Below are 18,185 nucleotides of genomic sequence, written 5' to 3'. Positions count from 1 at the left end.
CAGGAGTCAATTTATCACATTCCTAGATAAACAACAGACAACTCAAAATTTAGATAAGGATATAACTATAAAGTTTAATTCTTTATATTTAAAGCATAGTCCATGGACGAGCAAAGTCAATGTAATTGAAAAAAAATACATCATCTCAGGCTCCTTGACAGACCTAATGAACCAGAATCTCCATAGTAACTTGATATTTAGGTACTGGTATGCCCATGACATTTTGAGCAGTATTGTTTTAAACCATTTTTCTCTGTAAGAAGATGCTTTTTTTTTCTCTGTGTGCTTAGAACAACTAACTTTAACAAGTGCTTCCTACTTGCCGTAATCTCTTCACAAACATCCTCTTATAGGTCCTTGCTAAGACATCATGAGTTCCATTTTTGTTATCTTCATTTTACAGAAGAAGAAACAGAGTTTTCTGCAGAGAAATTCAGATAGGATCTGGTATCCCTAGGATTGAAACCTGGGGAGTCTGTTTCTAGAGCTCTTAACCCCTATACTCAACTGCCTACAGATATATAATTACTAGAGGATATTTTCTGTCACTTATTTACCTTTCAGTATCTTGAAGCTTTCCATTTTCATGAATTTTGGAGAGAAGCTCTGTCAAAGGTTAATTAAACCTATGTTTTCATAGATACTTAGATTCTCAATCCTCATAACATTCACCAGCTTGGATGAATATGTGTCTATCTTCTTTTCCCTTATCATTTATCAACCATTAACAGCTGCATTGTGCTAAAAGAGCAAGACCATTTGTATTGTTTTGTGTGCATTGATCAGTATTGACTGCTTACACTAATCAAAGTCACTGTATAATTCCACAATATTCAATCATTTTATTTTTACATTACACATCACTCAAAATAGAACCCTGCCTCCCATGACAGTCTCAGAATCAAACACTAAAAATAACAAACATGTATTTTTATTTCTACCCAAGAATCAACAACTTCCACCAGGAGCCATAGCTAAGGAAGGAGCAGACAGTAGCAGGCTATGTGAGTGGCTGCCAATGCTTCCTGACAACACAGGTATTCAAATTCAACACTCAACTCGCAATGGAAAAGAAACCTCCCTCTTAAGCAATAAGATGAAGAAAGAAGTTAGTAGATGGAAAGAACAGAAGGGTTAAAACAGAACAAAACAAAAGTCTACATGACAGTGTACAAAAAGTGTTTAGTTTAACAGAAAACCAAGAAGCCAGTATGCTAGCTGCAGAACTGCAACAGAATAAAGGGAAGAACAGACTCTATCTCCAGTGTCTTGTGTTAAAGGAATCAACAGTATATTCAGCAGGTGATAAAATGGGAGGACAAATGTCTGAAAACATTTCAAGGTTGGCAGTGACTGTGGACAGTCACAAAAATTTCCTCTTCTTTGGGGGAATGTGACGACATTTCCCAACCTTGTGCGGCAATGTGACTGAGTTCTAGCCAAGGGGATGTGAGCCGAAATGGCACGTGCTCTTTTCAGGTGTGGCTCATAATCATCATCCACATGTAACACACTGCACTCTGACCCCATTTGCCAGCTAGTGGGAAAGCCCAGAGGATGGAGAGCCATAGGATGGAAGGGCATTGGTTTTCTGAATCATTATGTGAAATGCCACCCACCAACTGGGAGTATCTCAGAGAAACATCCGCTATCATTGGGTTAATACAGTGATATGCTGGGGCTTGTTTCAGTAGTTAGTCTACCTTAGCTACGTACGAGGGAGGGAGAGAGCAATAAAAAGACAATTTGATTAGAACATAAAAAAGGATTGTGAGTGAGAGCCTTAGGTAGACAGTTCATCCGCATTTGCTCACACTTTTCCAACAAAGTCACAAACTCACATAGTGAGAGTTATGCTCTCTTCAGCTTACACTGCATTGTCTACAGTACCATGCGGACAAAGTCTCAGCATCCCCAATGCCATTTCGTAGCTCACCCCAGGAGGTAGTCATGAAGAAGTGTTTCCAGCCTCTTCCTCCCTGGTTTCCTCTCTTATAACTCCCTGCAGAGGGGGAGCTAAATGGTCCAACTCTCTTTCCATGAAAGCTCACATAATTCAAATGCTGTTAGTATTCATAAGCCATCCTTCTTCCACCCAGCAAGGAGCGCTTAACCAAATGACCTCATTCATCTTCCCAGGTGCCGTGGTCCTTGATTTTTTTGGAGGCAGAAAAACAAATGCTCTTACCCCTATTTCACAGATCAAGACACTGAGGAAGAAGGAATGTGAGGCAAAGGCTCAGAATAAAACAAAAGGGCTGCAGTTTAGTGGCTACATGAAGTAAAGCAGGTGGAGCTAGAGGCAAAATTCCAATCTTCGGAGTCCACAGTCAATGAGGTCAGGTTTGGGGGAACTAGTACTGCCTTAACAAAATGGTTGTTAATGTTTAGAAATCACACATACACACACACACCCCAGTTTACGTATTTTGACTTCTCTTAGAAAATCAGAAGATGGGACCACACCCAAATTTATGTATTTTGACTTCTCTTAGAAAATCAGAAGATGGGGTCACACCCAACCCATATTCCTACATCTCAGGGCCCCTTACAGTAGAGGTGTCCCCCTGTCCTCCAGGTATACTCTCTTTGATTTGCTGCAGTGTCCACATGACAACCTGTGGCCCATAATTACTGGTGACCCTGAAGACATATGAGTCTGTGCCCCTATATTTACTACACATCATTAAAAAAGTAAGAAATCTCGATTCTTCCATCACTATTTCCCTCCCTTACTACATGCAAGTTTTATCATTTGAAAAATGGGTTTAAAATGATCAGAAGTGGGGTTATGTGCAGTGTCTCTTCTGTCAATCTTTCTCCTCTTTTCTTTTTAAAAAAATTTTTATTGGAGTATAGTTGACTTACAATGTTGTGTTAGTTTCAGGTGTACAGCAAAATGATTCAGTTATACATATACATATATCCACTCTTTTTTAGATTCCTTTCCCATGTAGGTCCTTAGAGTATTGAGTAGAGTTTTCTGTGCTATACGGTAGGTTCTTATTATTTATCTATTTTATATATATTATAGTAGTGTATATGTGTCAATGCCAATCTTACACTTTATCCTTTCTCCCCTACCCATTGGTAACCATAAGTTTGTTTTCTATGTCTGTAACTCTATTTCTGTTTTGTAGATAAGTTCATGTGTACCCTTTTTTAAGATTCCACATATAAGCGATATCATATGATATTTGTCTTTCTCTGTCTGACTTAGTGTCTACACTAAGCAGAGGTAGCAGCTAAGTGGTACCTACAAATGGACTCAATGCCAATCTTTCTTGCAGAGAAGGAGCGGGGAGGAAGGCCACTCACAAGGGATGCAAAACACTACAGGAATTCTTGAGCACAAAACAGTAAACATGCACCAAATAAGTGAACACATAACAAGGTTTATGAAGACACTGAAAATGGGGCCTGACCAAGCATACCTTGCAGTTGAAGACTGAACAACTTCTGTTTTATGGAAAACATTAGACCTTCCCAAGCATGGTACTGTGGTCAAGAAATTTGACTCATGGCCAAGTCACAACAGGTAGAATTATAACAGGATGATTACCAGACATACATAATGGCGTTTGATATTGGTGGTTTGGAGAAGTAGCTACCAGGCTTCTTAGGTGAAAAAATATACCCTCAAATGATATGTGCAAATACCACAATGAAAGTGTTATCACTATGAAAGGATGATTACGTTAATTAAGATTTAGGCACAAAGACTGTTATCACCTAGAAGCCCATAAACACATCCTCATCCTGGTCCATGGCTTGGAATCCTTTAGCTATAGGGAAACAACACTGGTCCTGAAATTACTGCATCTCTGGCCTTGAGTAGTAAAACATGCTTCAGAGATGTCTGCCTTCAGCTCTGTAACATCTTTTAGATTTTAAACAGAATTATGCCTCTCCAGTGATGATGAAGAGGAGGATAAGCTATAACTTAGTCTTTTCCAGGTTTTACATTAAAATTTGCTATTTGATATCAGCAGTCTTCAGAATAACCATGAAATGTAAGTATACTTTTCCCAATTTTACAGATGGGGACATGTCACTTCAGAGAGTTTAAGTAGCTTATCTGAGACCTCATAGCTAATAAGCAACAGATCTGGAATTAAACGTCAGGTCTGTACGGATCTAAAGATTTGCCACGATGTTGCTATCACAAAGATTTCTAAGCGAATCTGAACAAGTAATTTTTATGAGGGCTTTTATTTTTCTTTTTCCAGTTAATGACTCTTTTCTAACCAATATCTCCAAATATCTGTCCTCTTCTTAATCCACTCCTTCCTATGGAATTTGACTATAGAGGCTGTTTCTAGTCCACATGCCCACCTACATGAATCCTGCTGCTGTCCATTTCCTTGCTTCCTACAAATTCACTCTTCTAACCTTCACATATGTTCAGACCAAAGGGAATAAAATAGCCTTTGGGATTTAGAGGTCAGCCTCTAGGAGCAGAAAATATGATGTAGTTTGCATTTCCATTGAGTTCAGAAATTCACAAGAGAGCATGTGACTTGGTAAAGAGGTTCCCTTGACACCTGAGATAAGAGGGCACCATCACAGGACAAACACTGGAAATATCTGAGAAACAAATTCCAAATATTTTGCTTGTTCAACACCATTAACCTCCTTTTTGTTCACCTGTATTAATCTAGACATTTCCCAAAAGACCCTCCTTTGAGAAATTTTAGTTTTGTCTCTTGTTCCATGTATGTGAGCAATAAAATTCTGCCACACATTCTTAGTGAATTCCTCCTCAAATGCACGTCAGGCATGTAATTATAAGATTATTAACAGGAGAGTCAAAAACCATTGACTTGTGATTAAATATTAAATGGCTGAAGGAAGTCATAGACATTTAAAATACTTTTTGATTTCTTACTTAATTTTCAGTGTTTATCTGGGCTCCATATACTTTGACAAGCACCCTAGGTGATATTTTAGGTAACTGCCATTTATATGTGTTTTTGGCTTTCTCTTTACGTCATCTCCCAACTCCCTACAAGGATACAAAATTGTGGGAAAATCTACAGGTTGGGGTAAAAAAAATTTTACAATGAGAATTTATATTTATAAAAACTAAACAGGATAGGATTACAGCAAGGAAATTATGGCCACGTCCATCCCTATGTGTGTCACATGTTTAGGAAGACGGGGATTTGCCAATACATTGAAATTTCTATATTTCTCGACTGTTTGGAATCAAGGATATCCTAGTTAGCTAAAGTAAAACAAGAATGTGCTTATATGAATTAAAAATTCCATGTGTTAGAATTTGGTGACATAGTTTGATTTGTTAACATGGCCTTTGCGTAACTCCAAATGGAGATAAGCCATATAACAAGATTCCTTGGACCTCAGGAGGGAAATTATCTTCATGATGGTCAGGATGAGAAGGAGATACTTATTTACATTTACTGCCATGTGAACATATTACCTATTCAAAAAGTAAATAAAATATCAATTCAAAATTAATTAAAAGTAAAGAAAAAATAACGTGGGAACAGAAGGGAGGAAGGAAAGGAGAGAATGAGGGAGGAACAAACTTTGAGAACCTTGGACCAAAGAAGTTATGTTTATTTAAAATCACAATTAGTTCTGAAGTTGGAAATGAGGATAAGTCACCATGTTAGTTGTGCCAAAAGACCTCAGGGCACCTTTTAATATTCTCAAAACAAGTGGTGAAGTTCCATGGTTCCTAGGGGATTTTCCGAAAGCTGAGAAGAATGAGACTGTTTGTTCTTCTGTACTGGGTGTTTCAGTGACATGAATTAACTCATATGCAATTGAAAAATAAGAGACTGATGTAAGGACAACATGGAAGTGTGTTGGTTCCTCTGAGATTCTTCCAAGCATGCTAATGTTTTGAAGTGAGCAGAGGTAAGCTTTCCTACAAGTAAAAAAATAAAAGAAAACAAAACAAAGCAGAACAAGCAACCAAAAATATATAGTAGACATTTCCAGATGTTTAGGGAAAAGCTTAAAAATTCTGCAAAATTGCCTTCCTTTCATGCAGGATGGTTTAGAAGCTTCAAGAGCCTCTCTGCTTTCTACTCCGCTAATATATCTGACAAAGCTGTGAATGCAGGCCAAGAAGCTGCAAAGACATTTCTCTCATGTTAAAACAATTGATTAATAAAATGCAGCTGAATTTAGTTTTTAAAATTCTATCATAAAGAGTCTCTAGGAGAACTGAATGCCCTCCCACACCTACATCCAGAAGGAGCAAGTACTTACCTCAGGGTGTAAACTTGCATTGCTAGTATTTTTTGTAAGTGTTGGGGTTATGAATTTTCATAGGTTTTGTGGAGTCTGTACTATCTCTATTTTTTCCACAAGTTTCATTATTTTTAGTGCGTGATTTTGCAGAGCATGAAAACCTTAAGGAACTCATATGTGCTGTTAGAGTAGAAAACCCTCTGTATGACTTTCCATTCAGTAGATCCAGTGGATTTCAGCCATCCTTACATAAATCCTCACAGTGGAGACTGACTCATTCATTCAGTCTTCAACTAGTATTCGCATCCCTCTCCCCATGTAGCCACTGCAACAAAGATTTGAAAACCAGTAAGACACGGAAACTGGTCATTGGAACTGAATGGGGAAGTGCAGTCATAGGTAGTATCAGGACTCAATGCTTAGCGTGTCTGGGATTGGCTGGGCCAGGGGTGTGTCTGGTAAGGAGCTTCTGACACGACTGCCAAAGGCCCCTCCCTCTCGCTCTTTGTGTAATGCCCTCCCCGTGAGTGTGGGCTAGAACTAGTGACTTGTTTCTAATGAATAGAATGCAGCAGAGATAGGATGTCCTTGTCAAGATCAGGTTATAAAAGGCTGTGATCCTGTCTTCTTTACATTTTCTCTGGCTCTGCACACTTGCAATGCTGTAAGCTGCCCTATGGACAAGCCCATGTGCCAAGAATCTGAGGCCTCGGTAAAACAGCCCATGAGGAACTGAGTCCTTCCAACAACTGGCTGTGTGATTTTGGATGCAGCTCCTCCCCTGAGTGCAGTCCTGGACAACACTCTGAGTACTGCCTTGTGAGACACCCTAAGTCAGAGGGCCTAGCCAAGCCACCCGAGGATTCCTGACCCAGTGAGACTGTGAGATCAAAAATGTTGTTGTAAGCCCCTAAGTGTTGGGGTCATTTGTCATGGAGCAATGCACAGCTAATCCAGGGGTGGTGGCACTTCACTAAAGATGGAGCATCTGAGCAAAGGTAAGTGATGAATCCAAGTTCTCCAGGTAGCTGACGGGTAGGAGTGCATTCTACTGGTATTTATAGTGAAAGCAGGTACACAGCTTGCTCCGGGAGCTGCCGTAGGCTAAATATCGCTAAAAGATGAGGTGCTTATGGAGACAGGTAGCAGATAAGACAGTAAAGGTAAGCAGTAGGACATTCACAAAAGACTTGAGGATTTAAAAAACATATGTAAAAACCTTTATATTTTCAGAGAAATGGGTGTGATCAGTTAAAAAACTATGGCAAGAATTCAGTTTAAAAACTCATATATCTATATCAGAGAGCTATGAATTCCCCAAATCTTACCCTTTTAGGATTGTCAAAGCATGTCTCTGGAAGAGGTTACCTCCAGCAATGAATACACAGTCTGGTCCAAATATAATATACTCCTAATCATCTCAAGTTCTTCAAAATCCTAAGCTTCTGAAGACACCAGGGAGTAACATAACTTCTTTTATTTTATGCATTTATTCCACACTGAATTACTGTTATGAATTTCCCCTTCTACTTAGAAACCTGACAATGGAACATTTAGTCTTCTTTCTTGTGATCATCTCATGGGAAAACTTTGACCAGTTTTTTGGAGTTTGATGAGTCCCAGCTTTCAAGGAGAACAAGTGTCCACAGAGAGTGAGGACACTTCGGGGCAGGGGCCACCACAACCCCACAGGCATTCAGGGTCTAGCACTTGATAGAAGAGAAGAAGGATATTTCAGAAGCCTAATGTTTGCTCCCAGATAATCCTACCTATGTACACACACATTCAGAAGGAGGATGGGAGCGCAAAAGATAGTTGACTTGCCTCAAAGCCTTTTCCACTTAAACCAAGTGGAAGATTCCAAAAACAGAATATCTACTTTAAAAGACACATTTAAGTCTCCTCCCTTTCTTCCCTCTGATAACTAAACATCATCAAGGCAGAATTGCGGGAACAGGGCAAGACCAGGGAAAGGGAAGAAGAGGAAAAATGAGCCCTTGGCTGGTGTGGGATAGAGGTGACTTTGAAAGAACAGAAAACAAAAGCATCTCTAAGAAGCCTTAACCAGTATTTGAAAGTGGACATATTTGTAAGAGTCCTTAGGTGACAGGCTAACAGTAGTGAAATAAAAAGACAAAGCTGTCAAGTGGCTGTTGGCCCTGTTCCTTTTAAAGAATGAATAAAACCAACATTTGAATGATTTCATATAATTGCAGTGAGAACTCATGATGAGGTGTAATTACACGTGTGTTCCTTTGAGAGTCTCAGCTACTTGTATTGACTTTTTGAACCTGGAATTGTCTGGCCACACTTGCTCTCTGCCTCTGAGTCAATGTAGGCCTCTCCTCTGGAAGTCTGTCAACCACAATGATGGAAATATTCTAGTCGGGAAGCCACTACTTACACAGAGTTCTTGAGCACTTGAAATGTGACTAGTGCAACTGAGAAATCGAATTTTTAATTTTCTAAAATTGAAATTAATTTAATTTCAATTTAAAGAGGCACATGTGGCAAACTGCTACTCTATTGGACAGCACAGATATAAAGGAACGTCATGAAGACAGCAGAATTGTGTGTAACCAACATAAAGTATGAGGCACACCCAGCAAATTGTACCCAGCATACTCAACAGATGAAAAGCAATGTAGGGCTTTGCAAGAATCCCCAAATGTAAGCCATGCCAAGGTGCACATAAGTAGACAATATACATTTAAAAGACTATATTTTGGGGAGGAGGTGAAGGGCTTGGATAACGGCCAGCAATAATTCACCCAAACTGCAAATTTTAAAAATCTCATCAAAGTCATTGAACGATTCCTATACGGGTAGTATGCCTTTCATGTTGCAAAACACCAAATATCACCTTGGAAATTTCTAATTGTGTAAGGAAGTATAACAATCACCAGCTTGAAGTAGATTTTGACTCAAAGCTAAAACATGTTAAATGAATTGACTTCTAAAAAAAGAAACCAAAATAAATGTGATGGGGAATAAACAGTATTAAAAATGATACAGTGAAATGTAAGATCCCTGTACATGGGATCAAAACGTGAAATAATTGCCTCATCTTGATTTAACTAAAGTTCAAAATCTAACTTGATTGAGGGCAGGCTGATAATTCATATACAGTAATAAAGGAGTATATTATTGTTCTTTATATAAAGACCCTTCTGTCCTGGGACATTCCTTAGACAGCATCAGACACCCTAGCAAGGAATGAATAAAACACAAAGCTGAACTTTTACAAAGCCAAACTCATTCAGCAGATATTAATTTGAACAGAGGAATCAACAATGTATACTGATTTCCAGATAACAATCACTTGTGTAATTCAAGATCTAGTGTTTAAAGCAGAGAAAAGAGTGCCACATTAGCAAATACCTAGAGGTTCCATTGCTCAGATAAGCTCTTAATATGCAGTCTCCTTTGTGAGTCTCCTGCATTCCCGAGTCATTTTAACTTGTACTGAGAAATAGCCTTCAGAAAAAGAACCACTGTTTTTTTATTTGTGCCAATTATACACTGAGATATGGGATCATTACAAGTCATCGTTATAACATATTTTTTTTTTCTCATTTTGATTCTGTAAGAAGTAAGCAACATTTCTGTAAGGATTAACCACCATGGCATTAATTTCTCATGAATGCTTTCACATTTTCAGATGAAAGTTGTTATACAAAGTAATACAGAATTGACATGTTTAAATTATTGCATAAACATTTCAATTAGTGACCTAGAGAATACATTTCATCGGGATGGAAACACACATTCTGACTCATGGAAGTATTGATATAAACGCCTGGCATGAACTACTCTTCAGATGTAGTAACCCTACTTTCATCTGTACTTTGGAGTCAAACAATTATAGCACTTGCAATCAGAGACTAAAATGTGCATATTATATTAGATAAGAGTCCCAAACTAGGATTTATTTATAGTTTGAGTGAACTCTTTAGATAAACTCACAGTGACAGTTTCTGTGGAATCTACACCCCAAACTAAAGGAGAGATGGCATCCTTAGGAGCAGAATGATGGGTACCGAGATCGGTCTGCATGCTCCATCCCAGACACACCAGCCTCCAGGCCCACACGCTTCAGACCATAGGCCCAAATATACCTGTGATTCAGCAACAGTTTCTGTGTGTACATAGAGGCACATCCAAACAACCGACCCCTAGGGGCCTATACCTCCTACAATTACAGGAATAAAAACACTTTTAAGTCCATAAAAAATTGAAAGCGAGAAAGTACAAACTGTGGTTGAAACCTATTCAAAATTACAACCAACAACTGAACACAGTATTTTACATTTCCTCTTTTTCGTGTCCACATAATACGTTGTGTTATGACTGCTAGAGGCTTTTTGGGAAGCCCATTTATCATGGATAACTTGGGGGAAATTACTACATTATAAACCTATTAGTGCCTGGAATTACCCTCTATTAGACTCAAATGTTTGGATTCAGAATGACCAAGCAGTGATTATGCAAAGTTGGAGAAATGTTCAAAACACAGGAGTAGAAGAAAAGAGGTCTGGTGCTGGTAAAGATTTTTCAGAGACACCTCAGTTTTTAGAGTGTCAGAAGGCCATGCACTGGAAAAACATTCTGATTTACAGGAATGATATGAAATTATCCTAACTGAGGGTTTTCAGAGAAAGAAAATGGCAGGGTATTAATTACTGTGGCGACACAAGTTCCCCTGCTCAGTGGGTGTGTTTTCTTCTCTCCCTTTTTTTCAATCTTCACATTCTGTATTAAAATTGTGATGATGGAAATGATTCATGATCGATATTGCCTAGAGCTTGACATTCAGAGTCACTGACATACTAAATATCTGCCCACTGTCTCTTTTCTCCATAAAACCTCTCTCCAAAATTGCCCACATCAGTAGAGAAATGACATGCAAAAGAGTTCACAAGCCACAGTGCTTTCCTTGTAGAAAAATAACTTTTTCATCTTTCTTTTTCTCCTCTGAAAATTGCATAGCATCCTTCATTTATCCCTGCACAAGGAAAGAAGCAAGTGGACCTGAGAGTCAGCCCCCTTCCGTATGACATTCAGAAAGGAAGGTCTTGTCCAACTTAGAACTTGAGGCTGAACTAAGACCATCTTAGCCATGAAGGGGAGGAGTAAGGAGGAGAAAAACAGCAACAACAACAACAATAGCAACCAACCTGAAGAACCCAGTTTCGGGGAGGCTGACAAAGAAATCTCACCACAGTGAAGCCCATGCAGGCCCCAAACCTTGTTCCTGAAAGCTCCCCATGAGTGGCTGCCAACGCCTGGGCAATGTGATTAGCTGCCTGAGAAAGGCCTAGAATTACTCCCGTCCTGACTAGATTACTGCGTAATTAGATTGGGAGCACTCTTCCCTGACTGGAGCTGTCAGATTAAATCTGGCTGGTTCTCTTCAGATAACTGTCATGTCCCACGAAAACAAACAAGAGGCTGACACAGTGAGGATCTTTTTTTAAAATGGTCAAAGAATCCAAGTGTCTCTGTTTTCTCCATAATAAAATATGAGAAATGTTCCCTGGACATAAGGGTTTATTCAAATCGTCATTATATTTGATGAAGAAAATGCTACCAGACAAAGCCTGGCCAGACAGGCTTAACCTGTGCTGGTAACTGCAAGTCACCATGCTGGACCAGCCACGTCTGGGATCTACGGATGGAAAGAAGCCTGAATTACCCAGAGAACGAAGCCACTGGTTCTGTTTTGATGCTCTGAGTCTCTAGGCCTTTGTTCAAATGAAGTTAAACAGGGTGTGTTGAGCACCTTCTCTGAGCAGGAGCAGAGCCTCTGGGGCCCTTCATTCTTCTCCTCTGAGACAAGCACACTCACCCTTCACACTGTAAAGATGTCTCCCCAGTTCCTCCTGGACCACACGGAATAGAACAAGAACAAAGAAACCAGTAGCAGAAAGGCAAGGTCCCCGGTCTTGTCCTGCCATCTATAGAGATTGCGTTTTTCCTGTTAGGGAAGCAGGGCATGGAGAGGTGTCCCCTGATGTGATCACCTCTGGTCTCCAGCAGGAGGTACGAGGAGGGGATGGAGGGGTAAGATGATTTTAGGTAATACACATGAAAGCATATATTTTTATTTATGTTATTTATATGCAGTAGAAATTATTAATATTCCCTTTATGATAGAAATAGAAAGTTTCCTTTAAAAACACTTTCAAAAATAAATATGAGATCAACTTAAGGAAGAGAAGCATACAGCTACAGCAAAACTCACAAATGTACCAAAGACCGAAGGTTGAGAACCCAGGTGTAAACGAGATTGGAGAGCTGGGAGTCACAGCTGATGGTGAACCCAGCATATCCACTTGACATTGCAAGCTCTTGGGCAAGTTAACTCACTTCACTGGCAGCTCCCAGGCATTATCCCCCACGCATTATCCCCATTCTGATTACAGGTGGTAGTAAAACATCAGCAGTATGCCTGTCACAGTACGCACGTTCAACAGATGAAAGCAGTTATGGTTTTAGCAAGGGAAACTGGATGTTTTCTCTCTATGAAAAATGCTCTAGAAATGTCAGTTCCCTTTGACCCCCTACACTGTTGGTGGGAATTTAAACTGTTTCAGCCACTGTGGAAAACTGTACGGAGGTTCCTCAAAAAACTAAAAATAGAGCTACCGTATGATCCTACAATCCCACTCCTGGGCATATATCCAGAGAAAAATCTAATTAGAAAAGATACATGCACCCCAATGTTCATGGAAGCACTACTGACAATAGCCAAAACATGGAAGCAACCTAAGTGTCCATCGACAGATGAATGGATAAAGAAGATGTGGTACATATATACAATGGACTATTACTCAGCCCTGAAAGAGAATGAAATCATGCCATTTGCAGAAACATGGATGGACCTAGAGATTATCATACAAAGTGAAGGAAGTCAGACAGATAAAGACAAATATCATATGCTATCACTTATATGTGGAAATTAAAAAACTGATACAAATGAATTTATTTACAAAACAGAAACAGACTCACAGACATAGAAAACAATCTTATGGTTACCAAAGGGGAAGGGGGAGGGATAAATCAGGAGCTTGGGATGAACATACACACTCTACTATATACAAGATAGATAACCAACAAAGACCTACTGTATAGCACAGGGAACTCTACTCAGTATTCTGGGATAACCTGTATGAGAAAAGAATCTGAAAAAGAATGAATGTATGTATATGTATAACTGAATCACTTTGCTGTACACCTGAAACTAACATTACATTGTAAATCAACTCTACTTCAATTAAAAAAAAAAAAAAAGTCAGTTCCCTTTGGGTGGGACTTGCCAAACTTCCCTGTTCTAGATTCTCCAAGAGGGATCCCTTCGCTTCTAAAGGCTGATACGCATCTCCAAGGCTGCAGAGGTTCCAGGCATGGTGCAGTGAGCCCTCGCTCCCCTCAGATACCATGACTCAGCACTAGCATCCTGGTGTGTCAGCTGCCTATCCCGCAGAGCGCCCACTTTCAGTGGGTGCTCAACTGGTGTCTCCTTGGTGAGTGCGACAATTTAGGAAGTAAAATATTTTAAAAGGCTCAAATATTTGTGTATATTCGCGAAAGTCTGGCACAGACTTTCTGGAAGGCATGTTAGCAATATATAATAAACATGTATTAAACACATATTAAAAATATACCATTTTGTTCAGTAATTCTAATTCTAGAAATTGATTCTAAGGTAATAATCATGGATATGCACAAGTAGTTAGTTTTGAGGAGAGTCAGTGCAGCTTTCTTAAAATATCAATGAAACAGCCATTATGTCCAACAATATGATATTTAAATAAAGTATAATGCTTCCTTACAAATGAAAAATAATGTTTTGGAAGCAGATTTAATACGACAGAAAATGAGTTAGTTTATATAAAGTTAGCAATCAGATTATATTATAATATATATGAGGGTCCATTTTTGTATTTTTTGTTTAAACAAAGGAGGAAGATAAAAAGTCACTAAAATGATGGTACCTCTTGCCTTGGATTTAAGAATTTAGATCATATTTATTTCCTTCTTAATGTTTTTCCTCCTAAAGTTTCTCTTATGAGCAAACATCAATTCTAATTAATTTATTTTGCACAGTTGGCTGCAGAGTATGGTCAACCCTTTACATGCATTAACTCATGTGATCCTCACAAATGTCCTACTAAGTAAGAGGCATCATTATTTCTATTCACAGGTAAACACAGCTGCAGAGAGAGGAAACAACTCATCCAAGGTCACACAGGAGTAGGGGTAGAGGTAGCTTTCAAACTCAGTTTAACTGACAGCACAAACTACATGCTTATGGGCTATATACAATATTGTTTCATAAGTATTATTTTCTAAATAGAGAAAAAGTTATCTTTAAAAGAAGGAAAAGGAGCCACACATCACTGTATGACTGACAGCAAAAAGAACTGTACAAATGAATATAAAATCATTAAAATGTTTTCCCCACTTTGAACCAGTGGAATCCATTCATGATGCAATAGTTCAGTGTAAATTATTTTGTGTAGCACATCAGATTTTGAGAACTCAGGAGTTTGATTTTATTTATGACAGACAGATCAATGTAGGTCGTTCTAAAATGTTCGCTAGTGTAGCATAGCTCTTGGTACTGCAGGATTTTAAATTAGGTATTAGATTTGGCTGGTTTTCTATCACATTTATAACTTTTTTGTTGAAAGACTTCTAAAAATTATCGGTATTTACCAAAGTTTAACCACTTTTTCCTTTGTTATATAGATCATAGATCATATATGTCCAGTGGAGGACAGCAACAAAAGATATGAAGCAATTTTAATCTCAACATGCAGATAACACTTCTACCTTATGCTGTCTGTTGTTTAGTTCTTTCTCGTGTGTGTGTGTGTGTATGTGTGTGTGTGTGTAACCAATATGTCAACTTCATGGGACTACCCAGGTCTTCCAGATTTCTGGTGTCACTCTTATACTTGGGGAAATCATTGAGATGCCTAACATTTCTGCATCTATCCCTGTGTCATCCTGATTTGTCAGTGTTCTCTTCCTCCTGCCTTGCATCCACATGTCTGTGGGTCATAGCAGTGCCTTTTCTCTTAAATCTCCCCAGTGCATGCTTCCCGAAGGTCAGGGTATAGGAGGGGATTCCATGAAGGTTCAGGACAGTGCTGTACAGCAAAGAGTTTAAATTGCAGTAATGGGCATCCCTGGCGCTGTGTCTTGGTTATCCTCAAAATCTGGAATAACTCATTGACTCATTAACTCATCTGTCTCTTCAGTCTTTAATCTCTTGTTCAGCCTCCCTTTCTTTTCCTTTTAGACATATCTGTTCTTGCCCCAAGGTGAAACTCAAGGAACTAAAAATCCCTGCCCCTTTTCTGCAACCTTTTTGGTTGTGCTTTGTCTCATGCTGGTCCTTCTCTCAAGCATATTCACATCTGGGTATCTTCCTGAATGAAAAGTGGACACCTGAGGCCAACTTTTACAATGACACTTTTTACTTACTCTGGGCTGCAGTCTGATCATAATCTCTATATAGTTTTATATATAGACTAGTTTATTTTTTTGTCATTATGTATTTTATTGTGAATATTTCCTCATCTTCTTACAAATTCGTTGGAAGCAGAATCTAGTGGTCAAATAATATTCTACTTGTAAGATGTAATAGTGTGATGTTTCCAAAGTTTGCAGAAATGTAAGAACAACCAGGGGTATTTATAAAAATGACAATTTCCAGAAACTTCCCTTGGGATACTTTTATTTGGTAGTCTGAAATAGAATCTAGGAGTTTGTACTTTTCAGTAAGTGCCTCCAAATTATCTTTCCTGTGTATGACCATTTCCTTTCTTTTAGACATGAAGATCGTTTCTAAATTTTTGCAAAAGTAGATAAATAATAATGAATTCTATAGGCTTTCATGCAGAGATTAAGTTAAATCACTTTGGAATTCAGCTGAGGTAGACCATCTAAACATGTCCCAAGTCTCACCCAGGCCCCTTTTCCCAAACTGGACTATTCCTTACAATGGCACTTTTGCATCTTTATAAATCAACTGGAGTAATTAACTTGAAAGGAAACCTATAGGACTTCAGAATAAAAGACAATAAAATAAAATTTTAACTCTTGGGCCAGAGTTTGTTCTGATCATACAGAAATCTGAAAGTGTTTTCCAATTTCTGAAATTAAAAAAATGTGGTCTTATTTTACACTAATATACATTAAGAAAATTTCCAAGTTTGAAGCAACAAACTTGGGGTTAATTTGTAACAAGAGACATGAACAACCAAATAGTCTAGCCTTATTCAGCTCAAAATTGACCTAATTTAGAAATGTCTAAAAAATGGCACAGTTTTCAACTTTTCTTACCATATTTCAAGTCAAGAAATGTCAAGAAATTTTAGAGTAGGAGAAACTATGTAATGTATTGGCCTGTCTCTTCCTTGCAGATTTTTGCAGATTTCAAATGCTTCACAAATCGTTCACTTGAAAGGCGATTGAATATTTAAGGATTGATGCTATCTTTTGGTAGGAACAAATTGGGAATTATAGTCCAGTAGTGACTATGAGACACCCATCAACAGCTTCTGAGATGTGTTAGGTAACAGAGGATGATGACAGATAAACTAACAAGTAATTTTGCAGCTGTGTGGGAAAATCTTATAAGCCACATGATCCAGAGAGATTACATGAAGTTCTCAGGATAATATCAGAGTACAAAAATTATGAGTTACAGCCTTGGTGGATTAGTGATTTTAAATAGGTATCCGTCACGTACTATAAGATAGGCTCATAGTCTATTGTTAACTTGGATTTAATTTTAATACATGGTTTTACTCCAGGAGAATCACATGCTTCACAATACTGTCCTGGCAAGTTTTCCAAGAAGTTACAACATGCAGGAAATTGACTACTGTGAAACTTAGCAGCATACTGTTTGTAGTCATATTAAAACCATGTTTAGGCTCTGGTATCTTTTTGTTTGGTAGGAGTGGAAGGTGGCTACTCTATCTCCCTGTGCTTTCCAAGAACACAATCCCAAGCTGCTTACATACCCATATGCACCTTTCCTTATGGGTCCTAATAAAATAAACCCAGCTCTCTAAGAAAAGGTATCCTTTTGAAACTCACAATTCCTCTGAATGGTATGAATGTTTCAAATAGTTGTTTTTTTCCTAGTGGCAAAGCACAAAGAAGATGGCATCTAACTATCACCAGTGGTTTCTTAGGGGCCTTTAAATGCTTGCAGAGTTTGGCATTGTTAGGAAAGTTTCTGTATGGCTCTTAAAGCTATTCTATTTTTTGAAGAGAGAAATGGTCCACTCTGGTGCCCATGTTGCTAAGAGTACTAAATGCTTTATAAATGTATTCCAGTAATAAATACTGCATAATGAGGAAATGAGGGACTTTTAAAGATAATCCTAGAAGGACACTATATAATGATCAAGGGATCGATCCAAGAGGAAGATATAACAATTGTAAATATTTATGCACCCAACATAGGAGCACCTCAATACATAAGGCAAATACTAACAGCCATAAAAGGGGAAATCGACAGTAACACAATCATAGTAGGGGACTTTAACACCCCACTTTCACCAATGGACAGATCATCCAAAATGAAAATAAATAAGGAAACACAAGCTTTAAATGATACATTAAACAAGATGGACTTAATTAATATTTATAGGACATTCCACCCCAAAACAACAGAATACACATTTTTCTCAAGTGCTCATGGAACATTCTCCAGGATAGATCATATCTTGGGTCACAAATCAAGCCTTGGTAAATTTAAGAAAATTGAAATCGTATCAAGTATCTTTTCTGACCACAACGCTATGAGACTAGATATCAATTACAGGAAAAGATCTGTAAAAAATACAAACACATGGAGGCTACACAATACACTACTTAATAACGAAGTGATCACTGAAGAAATCAAAGGGGATATCAAAAAATACCTAGAAACA

The 18,185-nt window shown here is 38.3% G+C and overlaps 1 protein-coding gene across 11 annotated transcripts in view; it reads right to left on the bottom strand.

Moving 5' to 3' along the window:
* Nucleotides 1-18,185, bottom strand: part of RBMS3 (RNA binding motif single stranded interacting protein 3) — a gene marked incomplete at its 3' end in the record, with an annotated part of 716,065 nt that overhangs the window by 308,257 nt on the left and 389,623 nt on the right. The gene's annotated exons all lie outside the window — the stretch shown is intronic.

Source organism: Balaenoptera physalus (assembly GCF_965194825.1).
Source record: "Balaenoptera physalus genome assembly, chromosome: 11".
NCBI classification, from domain to species: Eukaryota; Metazoa; Chordata; class Mammalia; order Artiodactyla; family Balaenopteridae; genus Balaenoptera; species Balaenoptera physalus.
Note: the sequence above shows the minus strand (reverse complement) of the source record. Positions and strands in the feature narration are given on the sequence as shown.